Source organism: Neolamprologus brichardi, chromosome 11 (genome assembly GCF_056152115.1).
Source record: "Neolamprologus brichardi isolate AB-2024 chromosome 11, ASM5615211v1, whole genome shotgun sequence".
Taxonomy (NCBI): Eukaryota; Metazoa; Chordata; class Actinopteri; order Cichliformes; family Cichlidae; genus Neolamprologus; species Neolamprologus brichardi.
In genome coordinates, this window is record NC_142114.1 from 26,319,306 (window position 1) to 26,333,974 (window position 14,669).

Genomic DNA, 14,669 nt, shown 5'->3' on the forward strand with positions numbered 1-14,669 from the left:
TAAACTGAATACATTCACATAAGACATGGACTTTCACAATAAAACAGGAAACAAGAAGCAACTACACAAAGACCCAGACTAGACACTAAACTAAACCTACAGGAATCACGAGGGCACCAGAACAAAACCTACATTAAACATGAGACACAAAACCTAAGAACCAATCCCTTAACAAGAATAAACAGAAACATAGAATTCTACTAATAACCAACAAAGCACAAGAATCAGAATACAATCCAAAATTAAACCAAAACATAAAAACTCAAAATGCTGGGTCAAAATGACCCAGAACCGTGACACCTTACTTTTTTCATGTTTGTCAAATAAAGGATGGTTAAAATTCTTTGAGCCTTTAAAAAACACACCTGTTAGATGTGGATGCGAGTGGCAAATCTTGCACCACATTTCAGTGCGCTCATTGTTAGCTTCAAGCCACGGCACATCTTGGAGCCACTTTTCTGAAAAAAGTCTTTTCTCTGGCTCCGGTTGGTGTTTCTTAGCTAGTGGCGGCACACCAAAGAAGCTGCTTAATGTCTGTTGTTTTTTGGACATTTGGCTGGTGACAAGCAAGACATGTAAGGTTAAATGAGACAGTCAAGTACGCAAAGTGTCACTACGCATTCCTAATTTTTGTCACGCATGTGTGCCTGCGTACCAGTTATGTGCACCCCTGTCTATAACACACAGCCAAACAACTACTCACTCAATAACTATTATCAAATTATCATATCTATTCAACCTAACATACATGGTTTAGGTCATTGGGAGGAAGCTGGAGTACCTGGAGAAAACGCACACATGCACAATTAAAAATGCAAACTCAGCCAAGGCTTTAAACCAGAACCCTTCTGGCTGTGAGACAACAGTTCTAACCACCACACTACTGTGCCACCCATAGTAATTCATATTATAATTGATAATATAGGGACAGAAGTATGTCCTGGAATACAAATAACATATTCCACAATCTGTATTTACTTACCTAATTCTCTCCCCAACAATCAACAACACAAATTCTCCCAGCCCCCAGAAAAACTGAGGTATCATTCCCACACTGTTTTGCATTTACTCTGTCAAGTTTGTCGTTATAACTAATAACTAATGCAAGAAAATGGCATGTTTCTTTAAGGTTTTGTTCTGCGTGTTCATAATGCTTATAACTATGGAAGAAATATAGTATCATCAGAATTCAAGTATTTTTAGACATTGAATTTATAACACTGAATTTTTATCCTCCAAATTTCCCTGCAAAAAAATTCACCTGCAAAAAATTCACCTGCAAAAATTCAACCGCAAAAGTGATGAACTTGAATGACCCAAGCCAGAGCAATCAGCACTAGATCGAGTCGAGCGGCTCTCAGCCAATTAAATTACGCACATGACACCGTTAGTCAGCAGTGTGTCTCATAAAAGAGACCTGTTTAAAGGTGAGTGATTAAGTTTTTCTCCTAAATAGAGATCATTACAGAGCGCTTAGTCCTACTTAAAATCCCATTTATTTTTATTTTATTTCATCATCTACTCGAACTAAGGTAAACGTTTGACTAACTCAAAGACAATTTCCACGCCTCCCCTGCCTGTCTGCAGAGGCAGTTTTGAATTTAGGAGCAGCAAGATGGAAGCGGCAATCCCTGGCGATTCTCCGGTAAGTATATTGTTTTTTATCTTCAAGTTTGTCTTTTGAAACGTTAATTTTATTTAAATCCGTTGCTCACGTATAAAGTACACAGACGGGGTCTTTGCTCAACTCGTCTGAGGCGTGTCTCACTAAGCGCTACATGCTAGCATCCTGCTAACCGAGCTACCCTTTACATACTGTGCTTTAGAAAATAGGATACTCGTTAAAAAAAATACTCCGCAGTTATTGATAGATAGACGAACACTGCAAATATAATGTTGGAAATGAGAACGGCCTTTGGTGAAGGGGTAAAATACACCATGAATAAAGCCATAGAGTGAATGGCTGCCATGGTTGCAGAACGGCCTGATTTAATGACAAGAATGGGGAAGAGTGAGGTGAAGTGAACCAAAGCCACAAAACACGGTCAGACAAGGCGGCAAAAGGGCAGTGATCTGTCCGTCAGTATGAAGTTGGTGTGTGCTTTGGTGAACAAAAACTCAAGACCGGTAGCAGGAACATGGGAGACTCATGTTTCACTGGAATAGTGGTGAATTAAAACATCCTTTGTTTGGGACATTTAGGTGTAAATGCATCCATACAGGCAAGACAGAGGCAGACCATACAGTGAAGAAAACAAGGCAAACATTAGAAATATTAAAATGGAAATACAGAATTAATATAACATACAATTAGGGAAAATGTAAGGAACACAATGTAAATGATATTGTAAAGTCATTAAAACAGCATACTCTGATTAAAAGAAACATGTAATTGGGTAGGATAATAATAATAATAATAATAATATTAAAAAACATGTACAAGATGGATATGTATACTTGTATACATACCCATCTTATATAAGTTGTATAAGTTTTATGGTAGACATATTCATATTGGTATCTAATAAATGATTTTATCGAACGTTAATTTATAAATTGTTTCTGTCTTTATGTGTGTGTTTCAGATTATGCAAGATGAAATTATTCAGTCAGCAAGACACTTGCTGCAGTTGCTGACATCATCCAACTGAACTGCTGCTGTGATGAATCAGAATAAAAGGTTTACTTTAGCAAGACTTATGAGTTAATGTTACATTTAACTAAATTGTTATATATTTTTTGTGTCCAATATTGTCTCCATATGATTTTGTTTTTTGCAACATCTTGCAGAGAACAGAGTCAAGGTGGCCAGGGTACCAGCTTGGTCAACCCTAAAAGACCATCCGTTCATCAAGAAATGACCAGGTGAAAAAGTCATAAAGTAAACACTCTGCATAAGCATGGAATTTAGGATGCAACTTTATATCTTACCTGCTCTACACTCAGGGCTTGAATTACAACAACAGTCAATCACATAAAAAAATATACTTTTGGTAGTTCTGTGTCTCTGTCTCTCTCCTCCAAACCCAGATGGCTGCTGGTACTGAACCGCAGCCATCTATATAACCCTGGACTATGCTTCTGAAGATGAGAGTAAGATGGGAGTCTCTGAGAGTAACTAGGTGAGGAGCTGTTAATGCCTTCATACAGCAGCTGCTATAAGTTTGAACAGTTCTATATTGTAAACAGAGCCAATTTTACACCGTATAATTACCATAGAATTTATTAGTTTCAGATTTTTTTTAGTCATAGCATATGATCTGATTTATTCTTTACTGCTAAACAAAACAATGTTTGGTTTCTCAAACTGTCCATAATTGCTCGTGATAAATTCATTGGTTTCAGGATGCACCTTCTGTATCTTCAAACAAAAAAATCAGAACAAAATTATAATAATTAAATACATTTTTCAGAAGAAAGCCAGATCTTGATACATGCTGGTTTAACATAAGGATCTAAAATATGTCACACTATGTTGTTGGTTGAATCTCAGATTTGTTTAACATATGCAGATGCAAGTGTAAAACCATTGCTTCAGTGGTGGACCTTGGCTGGTGGTGTGTGAGGAAACATGTTTTGCCTTTGCTTCAAATAAATAACTAAATACTTTTTAAAAGAGGAATTTCCTGTAAATAAACAAATGCAATAAAACTCGGTCCTTTGTCACTGTAAATGTTTCACTGAAATTCCATCAAAAAAAAAAGTCAGAACTCTCATCACCTGACCACTTTTTAGCCAATGAGCTGTTTTTCACCCCTCCCCCCTCACTTTGTGACTTCGAGTTGAGGAGTAGCAACACTTTGCTGGTGTGGAGAAGCCAACAGGTAACTTTAAACTTTAGAATTTTGCCAGCTTTGTAGCCCAGCAACCAGTCAGATTTAGTTTTGTTGAGGTTTTTCTTTGGTGTATATTCCTTGATTAAGTTTTGTATTTCAATGTAATTCTCATGCTAAAGCTAGCTTTTTTTGATGACACATGGTTGTGTATTTAATTAGTCAAGGTTAAATACCTAGTCTAACGCACACCTTTTTAGTTCAGTTTAACTGTAGTATTTGAAAATACTGATGTTATTATTTATTTATCCCACTGCCTCCAAATTTTAAGCAACGCTGAAATATAGGTGACACGTTATTAATGAGACATTTCAGATAACCGAGGTAGCTAACATTTAACTCTCTGGAGTGCGGATTATATGGCCAATTTACGGTGTATCAGCAAGATGCGTATATAACAGTTTTTTAAAATGTGTTTATAGGCCAAGTAAAACCAGAGTTATGATACATAATTTAAGCTTAGGGTTAGGGTTAGAACACCTGTAAAGGATCCGTTTTTACTGTAAACTATTTTCCTGAAATATTACATAAATTGTACTTTTTTTTTTCTTTTTCTGAGACAGTGTATTGCAATGCGGCCCCCGAGAGCAAAAATTAAACCGAAAGATGAAGCAGTAAAATTTGCATCTTTGGGGCAGGACAAAGATGGATTTGAAGTGAAATTCATAAATTCAGTAAAAGGTGAGGTACTAGGATACTTGTTGAGGATTTCTGGCACAGTCATAAGTTTAACCATTGCAGTAGACCAATGTTGACATTTTCTATTTTCTTTGTAAGGTCAAGGAATGTTTAGTAGGTGCAACTACAGTGGGGCAAAAAAGTATTTAGTCAGCCACCGATTGTGCAAGTTCCCCCACTTAAAATGATGACAGAGGTCAGTAATTTGCACCAGAGGTACACTTCAACTGTGAGAGACAGAATGTGAAAAAAAAAATCCATGAATTCACATGGTAGGATTTGTAAAGAATTTATTCGTAAATCAGGGTGGAAAATAAGTATTTGGTCAATAACAAAAATACAACTCAATACTTTGTAACATAACCTTTGTTGGCAATAACAGAGGTCAAACGTTTACTATAGGTCTTTACCAGGTTTGCACACACAGTAGCTGGTATTTTGGCCCATTCCTCCATGCAGATCTTCTCAAGAGCAGTGATGTTTTGGGACTGTCGCCGAGCAACACGGACTTTCAACTCCCGCCACAGATTTTCTATGGGGTTGAGGTCTGGAGACTGGCTAGGCCACTCCAGGACTTTCAAATGCTTCTTACGGAGCCACTCCTTTGTTGCCCGGGCGGTGTGTTTTGGATCATTGTCATGTTGGAAGACCCAGCCTCGTTTCATCTTCAAAGTTCTCACTGATGGAAGGAGGTTTTGGCTCAAAATCTCATGATACTTGGCCCCATTCATTCTGTCCTTAACACGGATCAGTCGTCCTGTCCCCTTGGCAGAAAAACAGCCCCATAGCATGATGTTTCCACCCCCATGCTTCACAGTAGGTATGGTGTTCTTGGGATGCAACTCAGTATTCTTCTTCCTCCAAACACGACGAGTTGAGTTTATACCAAAAAGTTCTACTTTGGTTTCATCTGACCACATGACATTCTCCCAATCCTCTGCTGTATCATCCATGTGCTCTCTAGCAAACTTCAGACGGGCCTGGACATGCACTGGCTTCAGCAGGGGAACACGTCTGGCACTGCGGGATTTGATTCCCTGCCATTGTAGTGTGTTACTGATGGTGACCTTTGTTACTTTGGTCCCAGCTCTCTGCAGGTCATTCACCAGGTCCCCCCGTGTGGTTCTGGGATCTTTGCTCACCGTTCTCATGATCATTTTGACCCCACGGGATGAGATCTTGCGTGGAGCCCCAGATCGAGGGAGATTATCAGTGGTCTTGTATGTCTTCCATTTTCTGATGATTGCTCCCACAGTTGATTTTTTCACACCAAGCTGCTTGCCTATTGTAGATTCACTCTTCCCAGTCTGGTGCAGATCTACAATTCTTTTCCTGGTGTCCTTCGAAAGCTCTTTGGTCTTGGCCATGGCGGAGTTTGGAGTCTGACTGGTTGAGGCTGTGGACAGGTGTCTTTTATACAGATGATGAGGTCAAACAGGTGCCATTCATACAGGTAACGAGTGGGGGACAGAAAAGCTTCTTACAGAAGACGTTACAGGTCTGTGAGAGCCAGGGATTTTCCTTGTTTGAGGTGACCAAATACTTATTTTCCACCCTGATTTACGAATAAATTCTTTACAAATCCTACCATGTGAATTCATGGATTTTTTTTTCACATTCTGTCTCTCACAGTTGAAGTGTACCTCTGGTGCAAATTACTGACCTCTGTCATCATTTTAAGTGGGGGAACTTGCACAATCGGTGGCTGACTAAATACTTTTTTGCCCCACTGTATAACAAAGGAGACTTCCTTCTGGAATATCGCGGAGACGTTGTAACCAAGAAGGAATATGAAAAGAGAACAAGATTGTACCATGACGCCTTAAAGGTTTTTCTTTTTGAATTCCGGTACAATGGAAAACAATTATGGTATGTAAATTAGACTAATTCATTTTTCAGCCTACTTTTTGCAAAAGTTATGACGACCACATTAAGACAAACTGCTAGTTTGTTACAAATCCATATAATTAAAAATGTAATCAAATTGTTCGGCCTTTTTATAAAGCTTGTGTAATTTTGTGTCTTACATTTTTTGTTGTTTCAGCATTGATGCAGCCAGAGAGGATGGCTCCTTGGCCAGACTGGTGAATCACGATCACGTGAGCCCAAACAGCAAAATGAGGACAATCACAGTAAATGGACAGCCTCATCTCTGTTTATTTGCCATAAAGGACATCAAGCTGGTGGAAGAAATAACATTACAATTACGGTGACTCTGACTGGCCATGGAGAGTAAAGGTACATATTTATATTTACATTTACCGTAGTGTAGCTACGTAACTGTATTGTATAGTCTCAACGTATCTGTGTTGAATGGATGTTAATGTACTTTTGTGTTTGCTTGCACAAGGTTTCAGAGCACCCTGACTGTTCTCAAGCTGATGTGCCCATGGCATCGTCGTCCCTTAAAGATGATGAGCAGGTGACTAATTTTCTGCTGTTGTTATTATTGCAACAAGAACACAGCAGAGTTGTTTGGATGTTGATAGTGAGGGTGTTAGACACAAGTTCTATAGTGTTGGTTAATGTAAGATACCTACATTATGAGGACTGTGTGTGTTTTGGATGTGTAAGTCTACTGAAAGATAATTTTATCCTGATATTTTCCAATGTTTTAAATCAACAGCTAAGCCACTCGATTTGCATTTAACTGAGACTTCAACTTAAAGTCAATGAGCAGTGGTTACACAGATGCTCTTTTACTCAAAAAGTATAGTCAGTCTATCAGAAAATATGCTTAAATCATGATGGGGAAACCCTGAAATGTTGGATCTTACTGTATGTATTCATGTCACATGGTTGCAGCAAATGAGTGAAGTTTCTGCATGGCATGAAAGAGTTGAAAATGAATGGTATAAACTCAAGGAACTTTGTTTTTCAACAGAACTGCAAACATGATGTGGTGTATTCGTCAGAGAAAATGTTGAAAAAAATTGTGCCTTTTGTAATGCATATTTTCCTGCTTTCAAGTTGATTTGCGTGAAATGTAAAGGTGAGTATTCTTGTCCTTTTATTTTAGATGATTGTCAAGATATTACTCTATTAACAAGAGGAAGTTATTACCTGTAATATTTAATTTATTGTTTCTGCTGGCACATTATTTATTCACTTAACTTATGTTTTTTAAGTTACTGGTTCTACACTACTCACCAGCTTTCTTACATTTGTCTGTTTTTATTCTGTCATCTGCCAGTGTATAATTACGGAAGCGTAGAGCTGCCACCCAGGCAAAAGAAAAATACAAGTGTACAATATACTTTTCACGTTTGAACAACATAATATCACGTTATTACAATATACATAATTATCACGTTCGTACAATATATTTATATTGTACGAACGTGATATTATGTTGTTCAAACATGAAAGGTATATTGTACAAACATGATAGTATATTGTACAAACAGGAAACGTATCTTGTTAGAACAATAAACTTTTCACGTTTTAACGTGATACACTTGTATTTTTCTTTTGCCTGGGTGGCAGCTCTACGCTTCCGTAGTATAATAACTTGGGGTACGGTGTGTGAATTCTGCTTAACAGAATGTAAACACATTCATGAGCAAAACATTGTCACACTGGCAGCTTCCTAATTCTTATGGAAATATTCAACTCATTTCAATTTTAATCTGATTCTTGTGTCAAATATTATTGACACAAGTTATTCAGTAACCAGTGAAGACATACAAACAGGTTTTAGAAGTAAACTTTTAAGTTCTGCTTTCTTGACTACATCAAGCAGCATTCTGCTTTTAGTATTACTAGCTATTACAGGCCTTTTAAGGCCCCTTGGCGTGCACACGCACAACAATGGCTAATCGGTGGTGTGTGTGGACTTATTTTACCTGTACAGCGTGATCAGCAGTGAGGAAACCGCACACCCAGAGGCGGCGTTTATCACAGCCGGAGACTTTAATAAGGGAAACCTGAAGAAAGTTTCACCAAAACACCAACACATCCATTTCAACACTCGTGGAGACCGGCTACTTGACCACTGCTACACCTCTTTCCGGGATGCGTACAAAGCCCTCCCCCGTGCCCCATTCGGCCAATCAGATCACCGCACCATCCTGCTCCTGCCCGCCTACAGGCAGAAGCTGAAACAGGAAGCTCCAACCATGAGGGCGGTGCACCGTTGGACGGACCAATCGGAGTCTACGCTGCGGGACTGTTTTGATCACGCGGACTGGGAAATGTTTCACGTGGCTGCTAATGGCATTGATGAGTACACAGACTCAGTCTGCGGATTCATCAGGAAATGCGTGGAAGATGTCGTCCCATCCAGAACAGTTTAATCCTTCCCAAATCAACTGGCGGCACGGAGCACCGCTTTTGCCTCCGCAAACACATCGGACTACAAACACGCACATTACCAACTCCGGAAGACGATCAAAGCAGCCAAACGTGAATACAGGGACAGGGTGGAACAACAGTTTGACAATCCTCGGAGTATGTGGCAGGGACTAAACACAATCACAGACTTTAGAGGGAAAACCAGCACACTGCAGACCACGGCCTCTCTGTGTGAGGATCTAAACGTATTCTACGCTAGATTCGACACAGCGAACACCATGAGACCGGACAGTGTGCGCACCGCGGATGACATCAGTGCGCACACTGTGTCTGAGGAGGATGTGCGGAGGTGCTTCAGGAACGTGAACGCGGTCCGGACGGGATTCCCGGCCGAGTCCTTAAGTCATGCACGGCTCAGCTGGCTGGAGTGTTTACACACATCTTCAACCTTTCCCTCTCTCTGTCTGTAGTCCCAGCCTGCTTCAAAATGTTCACCATCGTCCCTGTACCCAAATCCTCCACCATCTTCTCATTAAACGACTGGCGACCTGTAGCCTTGACCCCCATCGTAAGCAAATGCTTCGAGAAGCTTGTCAGGGACTTCATCTGCTCTGCACTACCCGACTCACTGGACCCTCTACAGTTCGCATACCGCCACAACAGGTCCACTGATGATGCCATAGCCCTGACACTACATACTGCCCTGTCACACCTGGAGAAGAGAGACACGTATGTGAGAATGTTATTTGTAGACTACAGCTCAGCATTCAATAACATTGTTCCCTCGAAGCTGGACAGGAAACTGCAGGATCTAGGACTGAGCAGCTCCCTCTGCAGCTGGATCCTTAACTTCCTGTCTGACAGACTCCAAGTGGTCAGGCTGGGCAGCATCACCTCATCCCCCATCACACTGAACACTGGTGCACCACAGCTGCTGTGGAGAGAGTGAGCAGCTTCCGCTTTCTTGGTGTACATCTGGCTGAGGGTCTTACGTGGTCAGTACACATAAACAAAACAGTGAAGAAGGCGCAGCAGCGCCTCTTCTTTCTCAGGAGACTGAAAAGATTTGGCATGAGCCCCCGCATCCTCAGGACCTTCTATTGCTGTGCCATTGAGAGCATCCTCACTGGATGCATCACCACCTGGTACGGCAACAGCACCGCTTACAACCGCAAAGCTCTCCAGAGAGTAGTGCGGTGCTCTGAACGGATAATTGGAGGTGAGCTTCCCTCCCTCCAAGATATCTACAGGAAGCGGTGCCTGAGGAAAGCGCGGAGGATCATCAAGGACTCCAGTCACCCCAGCCATAAACTGTTCAGACTACTTCAGGAAGGAGGTTCTGCAGCATCCGGTCCCATGCCAGCAGACTGAGGGACAGCTTTTTCCATCAGGCCATCAGACTGCTGAACACTTCATAGACACCTCACTTTCACTACTGGAACTTCAACATTATGCACTACATACTGTACATTAATGCCACTGTTTTGCACGTCTCAACCAACTCTGTATATTTTTTTATAGATTTTATTTTATTGTTTACTCTATTTAATTTGTAAAATATGTATACACACACACACACACACACACACACATAGAAAAACATATTTAGTATACACATCCAGTAATGCATATACTATTATATATTGTACATATATTTATTAGTCTCAGGTTTAGCCATTCTTATATTTTGCTTGTTTTACGTTATTGTATTTTTGCACAACTCTGTTGCTTGTGAAGCTTGCACACAAGAATTTCACTCACATGTACTGTACCAGTGTGATCACATGTGATGTGACAATAAAAGTGATTTGATTTGATTTGATTTACTAGGGAGACATTCAAAAGGGCTGTTGGGGAGGTAAATACATTTTACAGGGTTTATTTATCGGATAAAATACGTTAAATGTCACCGTTAGTATTGGCCGGCCTGGAAACAGCAGGGGTGTCCAAATTCAGAGGCTGCTTCCACCTGAGGACCCGGTGTTCTGACAAAACGTCCTACCCATCAAGCTGCCCTACTTGTTGTTACTGCGCATGCGCACAATTCAAAACGGCCATGTTTCCGGTGTAAATAGTACACGCCTATTATTTCATCCTACCCCGATCTTGTGCCGATCTCGTTGCTTTCGAAAAAAGGTTTGTATTATAAGTTTTACTTCTTTATTACAGGTGATAATTTTTTACCTTAAGCTGCTCATTCGAAGTCATATTCCAAGTGTTTATTTTGTGCTTTTAAACTCCTGCAAACCTTCTCAATTTATTTTAGTCCTCCTGCAGTTACTGGACACCACGCTCCGTTGTTATGTTTACAGACCTCTCTGTATTGAATCGTATCTGTTATTAATCTCTGTCTCTCTCCACAGCATGTCTTTCATCCTGTCTTCCTTCTCTCACCCCAACCGGTCGCAGCAGATGGCCGCCCCTCCCTGAGCCTGGTTCTGCCGGAGGTTTCTTCCTGTTAAAAGGGAGTTTTTCCTTCCCACTGTCGCCAAAGTGCTTGCTCATAGGGGGTCATATGATTGTTGGGTTTTTCTCTGTATCTATGAAGCGCCTTGAGGCGACTTTTGTTGTGATTTGGCGCTATATAAATAAAATTGAATTGAATTGAATTGAATTATGTTGAATTAACGCTCCGTTGTTATGTCGAAGAAAGTACTATTGCACCACATACTTGTTAATTGCGTGATAACGTTGTGTAGTCGTTTTATTTGCTTTATGGATTCCGAAGCCATGTTGAAATTGTCCGATTTTCTCCTTAGTTATGGAGAACAAATACGAGGAACTGCTCATGTTTCTGTCTGCTGGGTCCTACCCATCGGAATATGATAAGTCCCAGAGGCAAACCCTTAGGAGATACGCCGCAAAATTCAGGCTGAAGGGTCAGTATTGTAATGTAAATAAATAACTAAATGTAAATATTGGTTAAATACATGTTATAATTAATTTACATTTTTTAAATATAGGCGGAGTGCTCTTGTTTGGAAACAGGAGAGTGATAAAAACAAAAGAAGAAGCCATGGGACTATTCCAAGAGTTTCATTCAAGTCCCATCGGTGGACACACTGGTGTACTCAAGACTCGAACTGCAATTTGTTCCAGATTTTACTGGTATGGCATGTCGGTTGACATTGGGAATTGGGTATGTATTTTTAAAGTTGTTATTTATATATAGTATGTTAATAGTGCACCAATAGAATGCATAGTTATCCTGCAGACCCATACCAGATTTCAGGATGATGTACAGTAATTAACACTGTTTCGCCATTTGATCGAGTATTTTTTATAGAACATTTACAGTTTGGTTGTTTAATTAATTGCGATTGTTGGATAATATAAAGATCGTTCAATATTTTTAAGGTCCTGGCTTGTGACCAGTGTCAAAAAATGGGAAAACCATTGGCTGCTGTGCAACCACTGCAGTGTATAAAGGTAAATATCAGTAGCATTTTAGTAGAAAATAGTAATGTTATCATGTACATTACATATTAATGTGATTCTTTTATTATTGACAGGTGTCACATGTCTGGGAGCTAATCGGAATAGATCTAACTGGACCTCTTCCAAAAACGTCTAGTGGCTTCCAGTACATTATGACTGCAACAGACTATTTTTCAAAATGGGTTGAGGCTTTTCCATTAAAAAGCAAAAGTGCTGCTGAGGTAGCTCATCAGTTGTGCTCACTCATATATAGACATGGCTGCCCAAAACGAATTTTATCCGACCAAGGAAGAGAATTTGTTAACGAGGTAAGTGTTAAGTTTACGTTTCCATACCTCTTTAGGTAAATACTTGGCCACAGTGTGCCAAGTAGCTGCCAGGCCAAAGGTTTTGTGTGATTGTTTTTAAAAAACAATTTTCTTTTTTCTTTGAAGCTCAACTCAAGACTTTGCAGCTTAATGAAAATAGAAAGAAGTGTCACAGCAGCGTATCACCCTCAGACAAATGGCCTAGACGAAAAGACAAATGACAACATAAAAACGTATGTTTTATTTGTATGTAACATTTCATTTGCTTTTAAGACAGTGTCACTATTGTGGTTTTTTATGTCCACATGTAGAGCCCTGAGAAAATTAGTCAACAGTCAACAGAATGACTGGGATGTGTATCTGGATGCTACACTGTTTTCTTTGAGGTCCAAGGTCCACACCACAACCAAATACACACCATTCTGTTTAATGTATGGGAGAGAAGCTACATATCCTTCTGAAGTTCCCGTTGAAGTCCCAGTAAGTGTTATTAAGGAATTCTATTTATGCAACAACTATGATAATGCATAAATTAAATGTAATCTTAATTGGAAATTGTGCATATTGATATTGGCTGCAGCTTTAATCTTCTCTGCTTTACTGCTATATGCAAGATACATTTAAAAGATAAAGTAAGTGACTAGTTACTTCTTTATGTTTGTATCTTTATGTAAAGTAATAAATGTTGAGGAGACCTTTAAGTATAATGTGTTCACCTATGGAAGTGTATCAAGGGGAAAAATGACTATACAAAAAATGATGTCTATCTTTGTGGCTTTCTGTGATCAAAGCTTTATAATAGTATATTTACTTTTAAACATGAGTTATTATAGTTAGAATTTTCAGTTCATGTTTCACATGCATTATTTGTCTTTATGATTTTAATTGTAATTTAAAATGTGAAAATTTTAGCTGTCCTCCATCATTCTCCCTGAGGAGTCGAGTTACGGTGACTTTGTATCTTCCACAAGAGACGCACAAGAGCAAGTTAAAAAAACTGTAGAGGACAATATGGCAAAGTCCCAAGACTTACAAAAGGAAGCCTATGCCAGACGAGTCCAGAAGAAGTACAGAAACCTTGTGTACAGCATTGGAGATGAAGTTCTTCTCTTGAACATGAGGAAACGTGGAAGGAAGGGAGGAAGGTTTGATCCAGATTTTTCAGGACCCTACACCATTCAAGACATCGCTGGCAAATGTGTGAGATTAAAAAACACGGAAGGAGCAACTTTAAAAAATCACTACAGCATTGACCATATCAAGCCGTACAGAAGAAGCCACCATGTAAATGTCAGTGACAGTGAAAAATACCCAAATCACAGTCAGACAGTGAACAGCAGCACAGACCTGAAGATGCCCCCCTGCCGTCCTACAGCTAACCCTCAGTGCAAGCAAAGTCCAGAGGATACCAGACCCTCTATTATTCATTATGCACCCAAAACGGCTGACAAAAGTCAAGAACTTCCCTCCCGGACACAAAGCTTAGAAAATGAAGGTGGCATAGTGAACAACTCTTTTTGGCCCGTTGGTCATTTGTTGCCAGTTTGGCGTTGCAACATGGTTGATCATTGCATGACTTTGTTTGCATTTTGCAGTCTTCAACTTATATTGGATGTAAAGAAACATGCAACGTGCACCGAGCTTGTGGAAGTCTGGAAATGGATCTGCCTGTCAGTAATTTTCTCTTTTTCCCCACCCGCTGTACCTTTCCTATTTCTCTGCGTGAAAATGCATGTTTATTGTGTTGACTTTTTTCCTCTTGTGGCCCGTCGGCCTTTACCCAGCTTATCCACTAAAAATCTCATGCATGCCTGAGCTAACTTATCATATTTTTCTTTTAGTAAAGAGGCTATGGCGTGCAAAGGATACTGGGCGCTTGGAGTCAGTTGTTGGACCATACAAGTTATTTGATTCCTCTTTTCGAACACTGCAGGGGTCACGGTGGCTTTCTGATGAGGTAAGAGAACTTATCATTATTGATTCTGATTTTGAAGTGCTGCTCCTTCTGAAGCATCTGCAGTGCAGACACCATTAATAGTTTAAAATGTGCAGGTAGGTCGGGGGTTTTATATTGCAAAACTCTGATAAAGTTTCACCCATTCACTTCAATAGGAAAGAT

At 39.9% G+C, this 14,669-nt stretch overlaps 2 long non-coding RNA genes across 2 annotated transcripts; both read left to right on the plus strand.

Moving 5' to 3' along the window:
• Nucleotides 1-1,285: 1,285 nt before the first annotated feature.
• Nucleotides 1,286-4,638, plus strand: LOC148100583 (uncharacterized). Its single transcript, XR_015719747.1, has 4 exons — nt 1,286-1,645; nt 2,586-2,680; nt 2,791-4,514; nt 4,611-4,638. It is a non-coding gene; the product is annotated as an uncharacterized LOC148100583 (long non-coding RNA).
• A 1,614-nt stretch (nt 4,639-6,252) lies between these two features.
• On the plus strand, nt 6,253-9,172 carry LOC148100584 (uncharacterized). The gene is made up of 5 exons (XR_015719786.1): nt 6,253-6,380; nt 6,556-6,749; nt 6,862-6,933; nt 7,396-7,503; nt 8,365-9,172. It is a non-coding gene; the product is annotated as an uncharacterized LOC148100584 (long non-coding RNA).
• The last annotated feature ends 5,497 nt before the right edge of the window (nt 9,173-14,669 follow it).